The following is a 17,794-nucleotide window of genomic DNA, read 5'->3' as shown; positions in this document are numbered from 1 at the left end:
GGAAAGTAGAGTGACACAAGGAAGAAGAGTAGCTAGTGCAATGAAGGCATTGATAAGAAACAGAGACTTGAGTGTTGTAGCTTCATGAGGCTTACATGAAGGAGTGTTAGTGCCAGCTTTGATATATGGATGTGAGACTATGGTGTGGCATGAAAATGAAGTCAAGAGTAAGAGCAGTGGAGATGGGACTGCTGAGGAATGTATGTGGAGTACAGAGGGTGGATAGGATACGAAATAATGTGATTCGTGAAAGATGTGTAGTGAGGAGGTCGGTGGACACCAGAATCGAAGAGAGTGTACTGAGGTGGTATGGTCATGTGGAGAGAATGGATAACAATAGAGTTGTGAAAGAAGTATATCTGAGTGAATTTGAAGGAGGGAGGAGGCGAGGTAGGCCAAGGAGAAGGTGCAGAGATCTGGTAGATGAATGTGTGAGGAAGAGAGGTTTGGAAGTCGGTGAAGCTAGGGAACTGACAAGAGATCAAGCTGACTGGATGAATGTTGTGAGGAGAAGTGCATGATCAGGGATTTGGCACCCCTTTTTAATGTGGCAGCATCTGGATTGACTTTATCGGATATGTTTATGTGAAGCTACAAAACTTAGTGAATGTTTTTGGCGTATCCGATAGAGCCAGGATTTCGGGGGCTTGAATGATGAGTAAATGGAAGGATGGCCCATTGGATTGGGCAAATTTGGGCTGTCTGGACATTGATACTCCTCACCCTGCCCTAGGGTGGGAAATGAGGTCCGTATGATGATGATGATGATGATGATAGTTCATCAGTTGTTGTGGCATTTCTGTTTATTTCCTTTATTAATTCTTCATTTTTTTTCCTTCTGTTTGCTTAGCTCATTCCTGATTTCATCGATTTCCATTTGAAAGGTTCTCTCTAGTCTATTTACTTTTTGAACTAACGTATCATAAGTTTCCTATTCAACCAGATGTGAGTAGAAGCCATCATCCTGTTTTTTTTACCTTTGTCTCTTCACTTAGCACCTTCTAGAAGCATCTTTCCAAAATAAGAAGCCATTTTAAAGAAAAGATAATCTCTACTTACAGTGGTCACATCAGTGCCATCTGCCCGCCTTGGTGTTGTCTAGCTGACATAAGGAAATTCAGCACATTCCTTGACACTGATTTACAGATGTATACTTGCTTTAGGCTACTGCTTTTTGCTGTTACTTGTTTTACTATGTTGGACCATCTCTTAAATTGGCTTAAACGAACTTGACCCATAAATAGGTCCCCAGACCGCAGCTCAGTGATATACATCCTACTCGTGTGTTGTTTCTCCTGTGGGTATTTACCTAGTTGTTATATACAGGAAATGAGCTCCGCTTGTGTGGTCCCATGTCTGTTTCTCAATATGTAAAATTTTGCTTTGAACTTGTTGAAGTTTTTAGACTTGATGATCTCTTTGTCTAAGTTATTCCACAGGTCTATACATCAATATGGAAAACTATATTTCTTGATATCCTTCAAGCAACTTGGCTTTTTCAGTTTCATTCTGTGTCCACTTGTTACTCTCCCATCCCATACAAACAGATCTTATCTGTCAGTTGTATCTGCTCTCATCATGGCCCTGAACACTGCAATCATGTCACTCCTCTCTCTCCTTTCTTCTAAGGAATGCAAATCCAGCTTTTTCAGCCTCTCTCTGTACGACATCTGCCAGACTGGGGACCATCTTGGTTGCTGTTCTTTGTATTCTCACAATCTTGTTTATATATTTCTTTTTGTGTGGAGACCACACTATCGCCGCATATTCTCACCTGGGGCGGCTCGTGGCCACCATCAACTTTTTCATCATCTCCTCATCCATGTAATGAACGCCACTCTTATGTGAGTCAAGAGATTGTACGTCTTTCTAACTATCTTGTTAATGTGTTTTTCAGGTGACAAACTATGCCGAACCAGCACTTCCAAATCTTTCACTTCTCTCGCTTTTGTGATGGGTTCATTACGCATCGTATAATTCAGTGATGGCCTCATGGTACTTTTACCTATTTCCAATACAGTATTTTACATTTTTTTGCTTTGAATTTAACATCCCACCTCCAGCTCCAATCATGAATCCAATCCAGGTCTTCCTGCAGCATTTTGTAGTCTTCCTCAACTTCTACTCTCCTCAAGATCTTTCCATCATCAGCAAACAGACTTGCATAACTGTTCATTCCATCTACCATATCGTTTACGTAAAACAGGAACATTACTGGCGCTAACACTGAGCAGTGTGGGACTCCACTTGTTACGTCCTTCCATCTAGACATCTTGGCCTTTATTACTGTCCTGATTTGTCTGTCTCTCAAAAAGTCTCTCATCCACTTCAGGAGGTTTCCCTTCAGTCCTTCTATGTGCTCCAGTTTCCACATTAGTCACTTGTGGGGTACCTTGTCAAAGGCTTTCTCCAAATCTAAATACATGCAGTCCAATTGTCTCTCTCCTGTAGTATGTCAGTCGCTCTTGAGTAAAAGCTTAACAAGTTGGAAACACACGCCCTTCCACTTCTGAATCCAAAGTGACTTTCAGCCAAAATGTTCATCTCCTCCAGATATTTTATCCATCTGTCTTTCAGGATTCTCTTGCACAATTTTGCTACTAAGCTGGTTAGGGACACTGGTCTATAATTCAGAGGTTCTTCCCTGTTTCCTCCCTTATGAATTGGTACCACATTTGCCTTCTTCCATTCCCGAGGCACTCTCCCTTCTTCCAGAGAACATACAGTTAAACTGTGAGTCTTATCCGCCAGTTGTTCTCTTCATTCTTTCAGTAACCAATTAGAGATTCAATCCAGTCCTGGGGCTTTCCTTACTTCTTGAGTTTCTAGTAATTTATACACTTCCAGCACTTCCACTTTTATCTTTTATCACTACATTTCTAGTCACTCCCTCCCTCACCACAAAATCCCTTTCTTTAGTGAAAACCAATTGGAAACATTTGTTCATTATTTCAGCTTGCATTGCTGCATCTTTATAGACCTCGTCTTCTACTTTCAGTTTGGTGATTCCTTCTTTTTGTTTCAGTTTCCCATTAACAAATCTTCAAACAATTTGAGTTCTTCCTTACATTTTTCAATTATACTTTTTTCATAGTTCCTTTTTTCCACTCTGTGTATTCTTGTATATTCATTTCTAATTCTTCTGTATTCTTCCTTTGTTCTGTTATTACCTCTCTTTCTCCAATTGTTCCATGCCATGTCCCTCTCTTTTTTTGCTATCATACACCTTCTGTTAAACCAGTCCTTCTTCCTGTTTTCTTTCCTACTTACTCTTGGAATGTATTTTTCCACTTCCAAATTATAGAGGTCTAGAAAGATATCCCGCCTCTTCCTGCATCTCTTTTGTTTCTCTTAATTTTTTCCAATCCTCATTTTCAAAAAATTTCCTCAATCCTGTAAAGTTAGCTTTCCCAAAGTTGTATCTTCCCTGTTTATAAAGCTTATCCCTTGGCATCACACTTTCCTATAGGACATGCTGTAGATATTTCAAAGATTCAGTTATGTCAGGTTCTTTGTTTAGAAGTAAATCTAATCTCGCTGGTGTGTCATCACCTCGGAATCATGCCTCTTCTTTGACCCACTGTGTCATTACGTTATTCATTACTATATTTAACAGTATAGTACCCCATGAATCTTCACTACCTCCTGAGTCCCATTCCTCCTAGTTCACCTCTTTACAATTAAAATCACCCATCAGAATTATGTTGTTGCTTGTCTCAGTCACTTACTGTAGATAACTAACCATATCTGACATCTTCTGGTATTCATCGTCATTCCATGCTCTTGTCTTAGGGAGAACATATACTACTGCCATATCTCTCTTGCCATCCTCTCCAGTTTCTAATTTCATATTTATCACTTCATCCCTACCCTCTCCTCATTCCCCATTATTCACATTTATGTTCTTCACTGCTGTCATCACTGTCCCGTTTTTCTTCTCTGTCTCTTCTCCACAGTTTGTATTTACCATCTCCCGTATGGATATCAGTATCGTCTCTTATCTTGGTCTGTACAAAGCACAAAATATCTGGTTCATGTACACTCAAGTAATCGTTGGATTCTAACCTTGCCGATATTAAACCTTCACATTAGTATATGCCACTTTCCAAGTTTTTTTGTTTTTCTTTTGTCCCTTTTCTCTTCCTCTCTTTGTCAGTACCACTTCCTTAATTTCTGATCCATAACTCTCCAATAGAACACTGTCTTCTCTTTCTCTGTTCTCTGTTCGTTTTTTGCCTTTGCTCCCTTTACTAGGTCCTTTATTTTAGTCCTTTCTTCCTCATTTATAACTATCCTTATCCAAACAGTCTTGAACTCCTCTTTATCTGCTAATTTCCAAGTTCTGTTGATGATTTCATTTACCATTACCTGAGACTTAAACTTTACTTTAAGTGGCCCCGCCCCACCTTCCTCGAATTTTTCTAGGGTAAACACTTCTTCAGTCTCTTCTTGAGCTTCATTGTTACCCTTCATAACTACTGATACCATCCTCAGTTCCTCTTTTTCCTATTCTGATCTTACTGTTTTACATTTTTCTTTTACTCCTGAGATTATTCTGCATTTTTTCTTGTCTGCTACGTCCCTGACTACAGATTCTCTACTTCTTAGTAGCCAAACCACTTCCTTTTCCATCTTTTCATTGCTTTATTCTTCTGTAATCTCTTTCAAATTTATATTTCCATCATCTTGAATTTTCTTCCACTCCTTGTGTTGCTCCTTGATTTCCTTAATGTGTTCATCTTGCATCCTTGATTTCCTTAATGTGTTCATCTTGCATCCTTGATTTTGATTCATGCTCATCTAGATTAGGTACTTTTTAGCCTGTCCCTTTCTTCTTCCAGCCTCTTATTTTCCCTCTTGAGCTGTTTTATTTCATTTGAGGCAGATTTGTTATTTAATTTTAATTTGGTAACTTGCCTTTCTTGTTCAGCACTGCGTGTGCAGACGTTTTTCAGCTTGGTCTGAGTTATCTTAATCTCTCTCTCCTGTTCTAAGGTCAGTTCCAGCAACTCTAATTATTGTCCATACCTTTTTTAAACAGGGATGTGTCATGGATTTAAACAGGGATGTGTCATGTCTCCAAGGATGTTCAATCTGTATATGGATGGGGTTATAAAAGAGATACAAAGTAGGGCAGTGGATGTTGGATTGGCCCTAATGAGAGAGGGCAATGTTTGAAAGCTCCCTGTACTGTTGTTTGCAGATGATGCTGTGTTGTTAAGTGAAGACAGAGGAGAGCTGTAAGGCTTGGTGGATGAGTTTGGGAGAGTGTGTAAGAAACGGAATCCAAAGGTGAATGTAGGGAAGAGTTCAGTTATGATCTTCGAGAGAGGTGAAGTCAGTGAATGTACAGTGAGGATGGATGAGGAGGAAATGGAAAATGTGAGTGCATTTAAGTACAGGCATACCCCGGTTTACCAATCTAATTGATTAGGTAAAACCCCATCGTTAGGCGGGGTATCGTATATCGGGGTACTTTTAACATGTATTTCAATGTGAACCATTTACCAGCCCTGGGTTTCCCCCAAACCAAGTCCAAAACCCACCCAGATGAGCCCAAAAACAGGTTTAAAGGCAATCTAAATGGCCTAACAGCTGTCAAGGAAGCTAACTTAAGCCTAACACTTGTAAATAACTCATTAAAACCAACAAATAAAATCTGAAATTCATCAAATATAAGTCTGGAAAAAATCAAGCTTAGTAAACTGTACCCCAAAATAACAATGTTCACCCCACCTATGACTAAAACACGTTAATCAAAGTCTAATATCAGTTTATGAATCAACCTAAACACACAATTTTAGTCTAAAATATCATCAGAATTGGTAAGAAAAATAAAAATCCATCATTAAATGGGGTTTGGCCATCGTTAGGCAGGGTATGGTGCAGTTTCTACCCCCATCGTTAAGCATGGGTATCGCATCTAGGGATATCGTATATCGAGATATTACTGTACTTGGGTAGTGTGATGAGTAAGGATGGAAGTTTGGAGGGTGAAGAGCTTGAAAGGGTACAACAAGGAAGTAAGGTTGCTGGTTCTTTGAAAGCAGTGATAAGAAACAAGGAAGTGAGCATGGAAGTGAAAAAGTTACTGCATGACAGTATTGTAATACCAACACTAACATATGGAAGTGAAGCTTGTACCTTGTTGGAGGGACAGAAGTCAAGAGTGAGAGCAGTGGCAATGAGTTATTTGAAAGGAGCATGTGGAGTCACATGGAGAGACAGACTGACAAATGAGGATGTGAAGCAGTATTGTGGTGTGGATGTGGATGTGATAGGAAGTGTTAGGAGAAACATGTCAAGGTGGTTTGGCCATATGGATAGGATGGAGACAGAAAGACTGGTGAGTTGAGTGTATGTGAGTGAGGTTGAGGGGGAAAGAGGGAGGGGGAGGCCAAGGATGAGATGGAGGGATGGAGTGGAGAGGTATATAAGAGTGGGGGGTGTGAGCTGGGAGCAGGGCAGTGAAATGGCGGGGGACAGGGCGATATGGAGGCAATTTGTTTGTGGCCACCCTTTACAGGATTAAGGTGTCTGGCAATAGATAAATAGATAGACCTTTTTTAACTCCTGGACATTCCTCTCTGCCATTTTCTCCACTCCTGCTGCTCTTGTTTGGTTCAGTTTCGTACTTCCTTTACCCTTTTCCTCATTGGAGAAGCCCGCAAATTCATCGCCACCAGATGTAGACAGTGAATTATCTCCATCCGTCATGATACAACCTACAAAAACTTTCTACTTCCACTGTGTTTTGTCCTCTTGTTTGACCAAAATCTGCATTTTTTTTTTTTTTTTTTTTTTTTTTTTTTTTTTTTTTACAAATATCAGACAGGACCACTGCTCACATGGTCATGCACATTATCTCAATAGGCTTGTCTCCTTTTTGCGGCTGATTCGACAGTTATTTCTCCGCGATCCAGAAAGAGCTTCATCTCTATCGGTAACCTGTGTGTGTATGTGTGTGTGTGTGTGTGTGTGTGTGTGTGTGTCTCTGTCTGTCTCTTTATCTCTGTCTCTGTCTGTCTGGAGTGTGTGTGTATGTATTTACCTATTTGTATTAACCTATTTGTAGTATACAGGAATTGAGCAATGCTTGTGTTGTCCTGTCTCCATATCCACATTTATCAAGTCTACCTTTACACACATGAATGTTTTTCTCATGCACCACCTCTTTGTCTAAGTCGTTCCAAATATTTAAGTATTTACCTAGTATACCTAATTGTGATATACACGGAATGTACTATGCTCGTAGGTTTCCGTCGCTGTTTCTCAATAAGTCGAATTTAACTTTAAACTCGTTTAAGTTTTTAGACTGGATGATCTCTTTGTCCAGGCTATTCCATAAGTCTATACTTCTGTAAGGAAAGCTATATTTCTTGATATCCTTCAAGCAGCTTGACTTTTTCAATTTCATTCCATGTCCTCTTGTTGCTCTCTTATCCCATACAAACAGATCCTCTTTGTCAATTTTATCTACTCCCAACATGGTCCTAAACACCGCAATCATGTCTCCCCGCTTTCTCCTTTCCTCTAACGAAGGCAAATCCAGTTTTTCCAGCCTCTCTCTGTATGACAGGTCTGTCAGACTGGGGACCATCTTGGTTGCTGTTCTTTGTATTCTCTCAATCTTGTTTATATCTTTCTTTTTGTGTGGGGACCACACTACCGCTGCATATTCTAACCTGGGGCGGATCATGGCCACTATCAATTTTTTCATCATTTCCTCATCCATATAATGAAATGCTACTCTTATGTTAGTCAAGAGCTTATAAGTGTCTCCAACTATCTTGTTAATGTGCTTTTCTGGTGACAAACTATCTTGGACCAGCACTCCCAAATCTTTCTCTTCTCTCCTTTTTGTGATTAATTCATTACCCAAAAAATAATTCAGTGATGGTCTCCTGGTACTTTTACCCATTTCCAATATTTTACATTTCTTTACATTAAATTTCATTTCCCACGTCCAGCTCCAATTGTGTATCCTATCCAAATCCTCCTGCAGTATTTTACAATCCTCCTCAGCCTCTATCTTCCTCAAGATCTTTACATCATCAGCAAACAGACTTGCATAACTGTTCACTCCATCTACCATATCATTTACGTAAATTAGGAACATTACTGGCGCCAACACTGAGCCTTGAGGGACTCCACTTGTTACTTCCCTCCATCCAGACATCTTTTCCTTTATTACTGTCCTCATTTGTCTCTCTCTCAAAAAATCTCTCATCCATTCCAGAAGGTTCCCCTTTATTCTTCCTATATATTCTAGTTTCCACATTAGTCTCTTATGAGGTACCTTGTCAAAGGCCTTCTCTAAGTACACACAATCCACCCAACCATCTCTCTCCTGTACCTCATCAATCGCTCTTGAGTAAAAGCTCAACAAGTTTGAAACACATGACCTTCCACTTCTGAATCCAAACTGACATTCAGCCAAAATATTCATCTCTTCCAGATATTTTATCCATCTGTCTTTCAGGATTCTCTCACACAATTTTGCGACCATGCTGGTTAGAGACACTGGTCTGTAATTCAGGGGTTCTTCCCTGTTTCCTCCCTTGTAAATTGGTACCACATTTGACCTCTTCCATTCTTTTGGCACTTTCCCCTCTTCCAGTGAGCATACAATTAAGCTGTGAATTTTATCCGCCAGTTGTTCTCTGCATTCCTTCAGTACCCAATTAGAAATTCCATCAGGTCCTGGGGCTTTCCTTACATCTTGAGTTTCCAGTAATTTATACACTTCCTGTACCTCCACTTTTATATCTTTCATCACCGGAACAATTCTAATCACTCCCTCCCCTTCCACAAGCTCCTTTTCTTTAGTGAAAACTGACTGGAAACGTTTGTTCATTATTTCTGCTTGCTTTGCCGCATCCTTAAAGACCTCTCCTTCTACTTTCAGCTTGGTGATTCCTTCCTTTTGTTTCAGTTTGCCATTAACAAATCTATAAAACAGTTTGGGTTCATCCTTGCATTTGTCAATTATACCTTTTTCAAAATTCCTTTCTTCTTCTCTACGTATTCTTGTGTATTCATTTCTTGTTCTTTTATATTCTTCCTTTGTTCTGTCGTTACCTCTCTTTCTCCAGTTGTTCCACGCCTTATCTCTCTCTTTTTTTGGTATCATACACCTTCTATTAAACCACTCCTTTTTCCTGTTTTCTTTCCCTCTTACTCTTGGTACAAATTTTTCCACTCCCAAATTATAGAGGTCTAGAAAGATATCCCACTTCCTCTGTATCTCTCTTGTTTCTCTGAATTTTCTCCAATCTGCGTTTTCAAAAAAGTTTCTCAATCCTGTAAAATTTGCTTTGCCAAAGTTGTATCTTCCCTGTCTATGAAGCTCGTCTCTTGGCTCGACGTTTCCTATTAACATCTGGAACTCAGTGACCACGTGATCACTTTTTCCCAAAGGACAGAGATATTCCAATGATTCTATTACATTGGGTTCTTTGGTGAACAGTAAATCCAACCTTGCTGGTGTGTCCTCACCTCAAAACCGTGTCTCTTCTTTGACCCATTGCGTCATCACATTATTCATTATTATATTTAATAACATAGTGCCCCACGAATCCTCGCCGCCTCCCGAGTACCATTCCTCCCAGTTCACCTCTTTACAATTAAAGTCACCCACCAAAATTATATTATTGCTTTTCTCAATTATTTTTTGCAAGTAGTTAGCCATATCTGACAACATCTCATGGTATTCATCATCCTTCCATGCTCTCGTCTTTGGGGGAACATACACTACCGCCATATCTGTCTTAACATTCTCTCCAGTTTCTAATTTCATATATATCACTTCAGCCCTGCCTTCTCCCATTTCCACAGTATCTACATTTATGTTGTTCTTCACTGCTATCATCACTCCTCCTCCCGTTTTTTCTTTTCTGTCTTTTCTCCATAGTTTGTATTTACCATCTCCCAAATGAACATCAATATCTTTTCTTAATTTGTGTGTGTCTGTGTCTGTGTCTGTCTATGTCTGTCTGTCTCTGCCTGTTTGTGTGTTGTGTGTGTGTTTGTGTATGTGTGTGTGTATTTGTGTTTGAGTGTGTGTGTGTATTTGTGTGTGTGTGTGTGTGTGTGTGTGTGTGTGTAATTCACTGGGTCGGTCAGGATCACTTGATGGTCGTGATCGTCAGCTTTTACCCTCCCGGAAGGGAGCTGAGAGCTCATATAGTCCGATCTAAGGGCAAGGCTGTGACCTTCACACATGCACACACCCGTCCCTTTGCTCAAGGGGAACAGTAACCACCCACTTCGTCAGTGAAACTTTTCGCAACCTGAGCGAGGCGCGAACTCCCGCCTACCAGAGGGCAAGCGAGAACGCTACCACTGTGCCAGCGAGCGGTGTGTGTGTGTGTGTGTGTGTGTGTCTGGACTCAACTGGATGCTACTCAATCGACCATAAGAGCAACAAACTATTCCTCTCAGTTACGATGACTAATTCTATCTACCTATTGCCAGATGCCTCAATCCTGTTTGGGGTGGCCACAAACAAAACACCTCCACGTCGCCCTGTCCCCTGCCATTTCACTGCCCTGCTCCCAACTCATACCCCCCTCTCTCATATACCTCTCCACCCCATCCCTCCATCTCATCCTCGGCCTCCCCTTCCCTCTTCCCCCCTCCACCTCACTCATATACACTCTCTTCGTCAGTCTTTCACCCTCCATCTTCTCCACATGGCCAAACCACCTCAATGTGTTCTTCATAACGCTTCCTATCACATCCACACCACAATGCTCCTTTATATCCTCATTTGTCAGCCTGTCTCTCCATGTGACTCCACAGGCTCCTTTTAAATAACTCATTTCCACTGCTCTCACTCCTGACTTGTGTCTTTCCAACAACGTCCAAGCTTCACTTCCATACGTTAGAGTTGGTATCACAATACTGTCATGTAGTAACTTTTTCACTTCCATGCTGAATTCCCTGTGTCTTATCACTGCTTTCAAAGAACCAGCAACCTTTCTTCCCTGTTGTAACCTTTCAAGCACTTCACCCTCCAAACCTCCATCCTTACTCATCACACTACCCAAATACTTAAACATACTCACATTTTCCAATTTCTCACCATCCAACCTCGCTGTACATTCACTGATTTCACCTCTTTCAAAGACCATCACGTTACTTTTCTCTACATTCACCTTTAGATTCCGTTTCTTACACTCACTCTCAAACTCATCCAACAAGCCTTGTAGCTCCCCTTCGTCTTCACTCAACAACACAGTATCATCTGCAAACAACAGTACAGGGAGTTTCCAAACACTATCCTCTCTCACCAGGGCCATTCCAACATCCACTACCCTGCCTTGTACCTCTTTTATTACCCCATCCACGTACAGATTGAACAACCATGGAGACATGACACATCCCTGTTTCAACCCAACCTTCAAAGAGAAAAATTCACTTAGTTCACCATCCACACGCACTGCAGCCTTCTCACAATCATACATATTCATCACAACATTCAACAACTTCCCATCTACTCCATATATTCTTAATACTTTCCACAATCCTTGTCTATCCATCCTGTCATATGCTTTCTCCAAATCCATGAAAGCCGCATACAACTTCTTTCCCTTCTCTATAAACTTTTCCACTAAAGATCTAAGAATGAATATCTGTTCTACACCACCTCTTCCCTTCCTAAAGCCTCCCTGTTCTTCTCCAACTAATTCCTCTGTTCTTTCTCTAACTCTGTCAATAAGTATCCAACCATACACTTTTCCTGTTATACTAAGAAGACAAATGCCCCAATGATTACCACACACTTCTTTTTCCCCTTTCCCTTTGTACAAGGGAATAATTTTACCTGACTTTCAATCCTCTGGGACTCTACCTTCCTCCCAGGCCAATCTACACATCTTCCACATCCATTCTACTACAATCTCTCCCCCATGCTTCAGCATTTCACCACACACTCCATCAATTCCTGGGGCTTTCCCCAATTTAACTTTCTTCATTGCTTCCACAACTTCTATCCTACTGATTTCTTCCTGTCTTTTCACCTCCCTCCTTCTCCCAGCCATTCCCCACCCACTTATACTTGCATTACTTCCATCCTCTATGTTCAACAGTTCCTTAAAGTGTTCTCTCCATCTGCTCACTTTTTCTCCCTTCTTCACTAGTAATCTACCATTTTTATCTTTCACTCCCCTGCTAACCTCACTTCCACCCTGTCTCACTCTCTTCACCTCTTTCCAGAACATTTTCTTACAGTCCCTCTACTTTACACTCAAATTCCTTCCAAATTCCTCATCCACACTCTTACTCTCTCTTACGAATCTTTTCACCTCTCTCTTTCTTTCTACATATAACTCTTTCTTCTGCCTCTCAACTTCTTCCACGCCTCTATTTCTCATCCATTCATTGTATGCTTTCTTCTTTTGTGTCACAGCCTGTCTCACCTCTTCAGTCCACCACGCTGTTCCTTGCACCCCCCTCCATCTTCTCTTCCTCCCACACACCACATCACATGCTGCACATATTTCTTATGTAAATATCCTGGACACTCCTTCCACGTCCCCCATCTGCTCCAATTCATATTTGCCCAATCGTTCCTCCACTTTTCTTATACTCTGCCTTTTTCTCATCCTCTTGTAACCTTTCCACTCTCCTTGCAACTACTCCTTCTTCTCGCCTTTCCCTTCTTCTATTTCTCCATCTTACTTGGATCCTAATTCTGGCCACCACCAAGTAGTGGTTAGAAAGTCCACTCCCCCATCCTCCATAAGCTCTTGCATCCATTACACATCTTCGCATCATTTCGTCCACACACACATAATCAATCATTGCCTTCCTTTCATTCGGTTCACCACCCACCCTTCTCATCACTCGCCATGTATACTTGTAGATCATTTTATGCCTGAAGAGGGTATTGGCTGTCACCAACCCCCTCCCAGCACAAATGTCCACTAACGCACTCCCATTCTCATCTATCTCATCAGGCACACCCCACTCATCAACTATTCCATTCCCTTCACATTCCCTGCTTTACCATTCATATCACCAATCAAAAACACTCTTCCATTCCTTCCTAACTTTTCCATGCACACTTCCGCATTTGTCCAGAACTCTTCTCTCTCTCTCTGCTTGCACGATCTTGCGTTGGCGCACACACACACACAAACGCCCACATTTTTATTCCAACTTTCAACCTTACCCACACAATCCTTGACCCAAGTGATTCATACTGTCTTATGCTCTTCTTCCATCTTTTACTCACAACTATACATACTCCTTCCTTTGCCCTCTCATTCTCACATACTCCTGCACATATACCCCATCCATATTCCCATTCTCTCACACTTTCTTCTCTCCATTTTGTTTCAGTTATTCCACATACATCCTCTTTTGCACCCTCAAGCACCTGGACAATCTCTCTCTCTTTCACCTCATCGTGACTAGTTACACCTACCAATTGAGAGTCAACTATACGACTTAATTGACGATGACAACAACAAACCATTCCTACCAAGCAGAACTGCACTGGAAATGGCATATTTGTCCTATCTTTTCATGTGTGTGTGGATGTGTGTGTTTGTTCTTACCTAATTGTTCTTACCTAATTGTATCTTTACAGGAATGAGTCAAGCTCGTACTGTCCCGTGTCTTAAACCATATTTATTGTACATATCCTTAAATTTGTGAATTGTTTTGGCACACACTATTTCATTCGGTAGTGCATTCCATTGATCAATTGCTCTGTTTGGGAAACTGAATTTCCTTACGTCTTTATCACCTCTCTTCTTATAGAATTTTTTGCAGTGTCCTCTTGCTAATGCTTCTCCATATGTTAAGTAATCATTTATGTCTATTTTCTCCTTTCCTGATATACATTTATATAGCATTATCATGTCACCTCTTTTCCTTCTCTCCTGTAGTGTTGGTAGATTCAGTTTATTTAGTCTTTCTTAGTAGCTTAGGTCCCTTAAGCTTGGTATCCATCTTGTAGCGGCCCTTTGAACTTTTTCAATCTTGTCTATGTGCTTTTTGAGATGAGGACTCCAGACTACTCATGCATATTCCACCGTTAGTCTAATGAATGATGATATTATCCTTCTTAGCATGTCTTCATTTATGTATGTGAATGCTATTCTCATATATGCAAGCAGTGTATACATGTTCCGTACCTTCTCGCTGATGTGGTCAGCCGGAGATAGTCTGTTATTGATAATCACACCTAGGTCTTTCTCTCTTTCTGATGTGTATAGGGTTTTATTTCCTAACTTATAATCCCAATCAGGTCTTTTTCCACTTTTACCAAACTTGATTACATGACACTTGTCCACATTGAATTCCATTTGCCATGTACTACTCCATTCATGAAGTTTATTTAATTCTTCTTGTAGCTCCCTACAAGAGTCTGTGCTAGTAATTCTCCTTTGTATTTTTGCATCATCTGCAAACATATTCAGATAGCTCTCATTTCCAGTGTTACTGTTTATATCATTTATATACACTAAAAACATGATTGGTGCCAGCACTGAACCCTGTGGTACTCCACTAGTCACTTCTTTCCATGATGAGTAGTTTCCTCTTAGTACTGTCCTCATTTCTCTTTTTATGAGAAAGTCTTGCATCCAACAAAACAGTTTGCCTCGAATTCCTCCTTGATGGTACAGTTTCCATAAAAGTCTTTGGTGTGGTACTGTGTCAAATGCTTTCTTGATATCTAAATAGATACTGTCCACCCATCCTTCCCTTTCCTGTATTGTGTTTGTTACTCTGTCATAGTAGCTCAACAGATTAGTAACACATGATTTTCCTTTTCTGAAACCAAACTGTCTTTCTTTTATCATACTGTGTTCTTCTAGATGATTTACCCATGCTTTCCTTGTAAGTTTTTCTGATACCTTGCTTACAACACTGGTCAGTGATACTGGTCGGTAGTTGAGTGGATTTTGTCTATTTCCTTTCTTGAATAAGGGGACAATATTTGCTTTTTTCCAAATATCAGGTAGTTTACCTTGACTCAAGGATTTCTTGAAAATCAAAAATAATGGTTTACATAACTCCTTTGCACATTCTCGTAATACCCAACATGAAATTTCATCAGGACCACTTGCTTTTCCTCTGTCTAATCTACTTAACTCCTCCTGTATTACTTTGTCTGCGATTTGTATATCTGGTAGTATGTGTGGACATGCATGTTCCACATAGTCCCTCTCAGAATTTTTTTGTTTTGTAAAAACTAATTGGAAATTCTTATTTAGTGCTTCACAAATATCTTTCTCTTGTGTATAAGTGATTCCCTCGTCCGTAATGGATTGTATTATATCTTTTACTTTAGTTTTACTTCTGATATAGCTGTAAAACAGCTTTGGTTGATCACTACTTTTATTTATTATAGCCTCCTCAAACTGTTTTTGGGCTTCCCTCCTTATTCTTGTATAGTCGTTTGTTGCCTTTTTGTAATTATTATACGCCCTTTCACTATTGTGTCCTCTGTATCTATTCCACAACAAATCTCTTCTTTCTTTTGATTTTTTACATTCTGTGTTGAACCATTTCTGTATTTTCTTATCTGCTTCTTTGTGCTGTGGGATGTACTTCTGGACTCCTATTTCATAAAATTCACAGAATTTTTTATATACAGCATTTAAATCTTGTTCTCTAAGCTCATTTTCCCAATCAACTTCTAAGAAATACTTCTTTAGGTCTTGATAATTTCCCTTTTTATAGTTTAGGCTCTTTTTGTAACTATCATTGCTGTTTACTATATCATATGCTATCCTGAAGTTATAATTTAGTACTGCATGATCGCTTTTGCTGAGTGGAGGGTGATATATTAAACTGTCCATATCATTTTCTTGGCTTGTAAATATTAGATCTGGCACTGAAGGTACATCAAGTCCTCTTTTTATGGTGGTTTCCTTGACATGTTGCGTTAAGAAAAACTCTTGTACGAGATCCAGGAGCTTTTGGTCCCAACAGCTTTCTTGGCTATTTATATCTAGAGTATTCCAATTTATATTTGTATTGAAGTTCTCAGTTAGTATAATTCTTTCCGATTTCTCTTCCATTTTATGTAGCAATGATCTTACACTCTGAATTGTGCTTTCTGCCAGGTCCTCATATTCGTCTCTTTCCCATGTGTTTGACCTGGGTGGCATGTACAAATTGGCTACAATTACTTTACCTTCAGATGTGTCAATCTCTACTGCAATCAGTTCTACTTGTGATGGTATATCTAGGTTTATTTCATTGACTTTTAGATTTTTCTTAGTTAATATTATAATTCCTACTCCTTTTTTTTTAAATATCTGTCTCTTCTCCATATATTGTATTCCTCTAAGTTTAGTATGTCATTTGATATCCTTGGTATTAATTTTGTTTCAGTTAGGCATATTATTTGTGGTTCATTTTCTCTGACATAATCATTCATCTCTAGTAATTTAGATACCATTCCATCCACATTTGAGTACATCAACTTTATCATCTTGTTTATATACTTGTCATGACATGGTTCTGCTACCGTCCTCCTTTTTCTTCCATCCTGTTTGTGTACCACTTTCGTACCTGCAATCCTATTACAGTAATCACTCCAATATCCGGATCAATAGAGCCATCGGTAGGTTCAAATATTGGTTTTGTCCGGATATTGGGCCCCAGCTTATGGACTTGTACTTACGGACCCTAACACAGAGAAACACCTATACAACTCCCTCCGGACATGCATAGCACCTATTTAACACCCAAATCACACCAATAAGGCACATAAATGACTGAAATAAATGCAATAGACACATAAAATGTGGGTTTAGAAGTATGTTCATACATTAATAAACATTCTGGTACTTATGGACTCTAACCGAACCTAACCTAACCGAACCTAACCGAACTCTGAAAAACACATTCCTACTGCACATGCATGAGGTAAGTTTAGTATGGAAAGAAGTACAGTATGACACTTTCTGGTAAGTATAGTATGGGAAAAAATACAATATGAAACATTCTGGTAAATATAGTATGGAAAATAGTACAACATGAAACATTTTGGCTACTTACAGCAAGTCCCTGGTCACCTCGATGAATAACCGCCTCCTCTCTGACTCTGACAGTAAGAACGATTTCCTGAAGCACTTGCACTACACTCTTCCTGAAGTCTTGCACTGAACTTAGTCACTAACACACAGAAGTCCGTTCTTTTCACAGTGTTCACTTTAGTCCAAATAATGTTCCATTAAATTTAAGTGTTGCACATTAACTTTTCCCAAGTTTTTTTAAGTTTCCAAAGCCAAAACAAAGAAGGTTAGTTACGTTAAATTTCTTTTCTACTTAGTCTTTTCTCCCAACTTGAAAACCTTAACACAACACACCGTTTTTTTCACTGCACAACACTCAAAATTCCCATGTGGTCTAGTGGAGAAGTTCTTGCTGTTTATTCACTGTCAGAGCCCGAGAGTATCACTGGCAGGCGTCCAAGGGGTGCATCGGTGGGTAGTGGTGATGGCGTACCGACTACAGAAGACTCTGAAGACAGCCGCAAACTCACGTCGAGCGGTGACTCCACTGTAGCTGATGTGCTGGGCTGTGGCTCGGAGCATGAGGGCCTGTCTTGGGGAGGCAACGGAGTGGAACCAGGGCTTGGCACAGCGGGGGTCACGGGCCTGATAAAACTGTCAATCGTTGACTGACGCAAGGACCGACGATTCTGGCGATTGATGATGCGCTGCCTGAAAGCACGCACTTCCTCCACGAGTCCCAAGGGCCCCATCTCCCTGTCGCAGTCCGGGTGTTCCAGGTAGTCTAGGACGAACTCTAGATGTTCCCGGAG

General features: G+C 40.2%; 1 protein-coding gene across 1 annotated transcript in view; it reads left to right on the top strand.

Annotated features, from left to right (window-relative positions):
* Positions 1–17,794, top strand: part of LOC145414965 (G protein-coupled receptor kinase 2-like) — an 854,061-nt gene that overhangs the window by 544,252 nt on the left and 292,015 nt on the right. The gene's annotated exons all lie outside the window — the stretch shown is intronic.

The sequence above is a fragment of the Coenobita brevimanus genome, chromosome 101 (genome assembly GCF_032717465.1).
Source record: "Coenobita brevimanus isolate Jiangsu-jjx chromosome 101, ASM3271746v2, whole genome shotgun sequence".
NCBI classification, from domain to species: Eukaryota; Metazoa; Arthropoda; class Malacostraca; order Decapoda; family Coenobitidae; genus Coenobita; species Coenobita brevimanus.
Note: the sequence above shows the minus strand (reverse complement) of the source record. Positions and strands in the feature narration are given on the sequence as shown.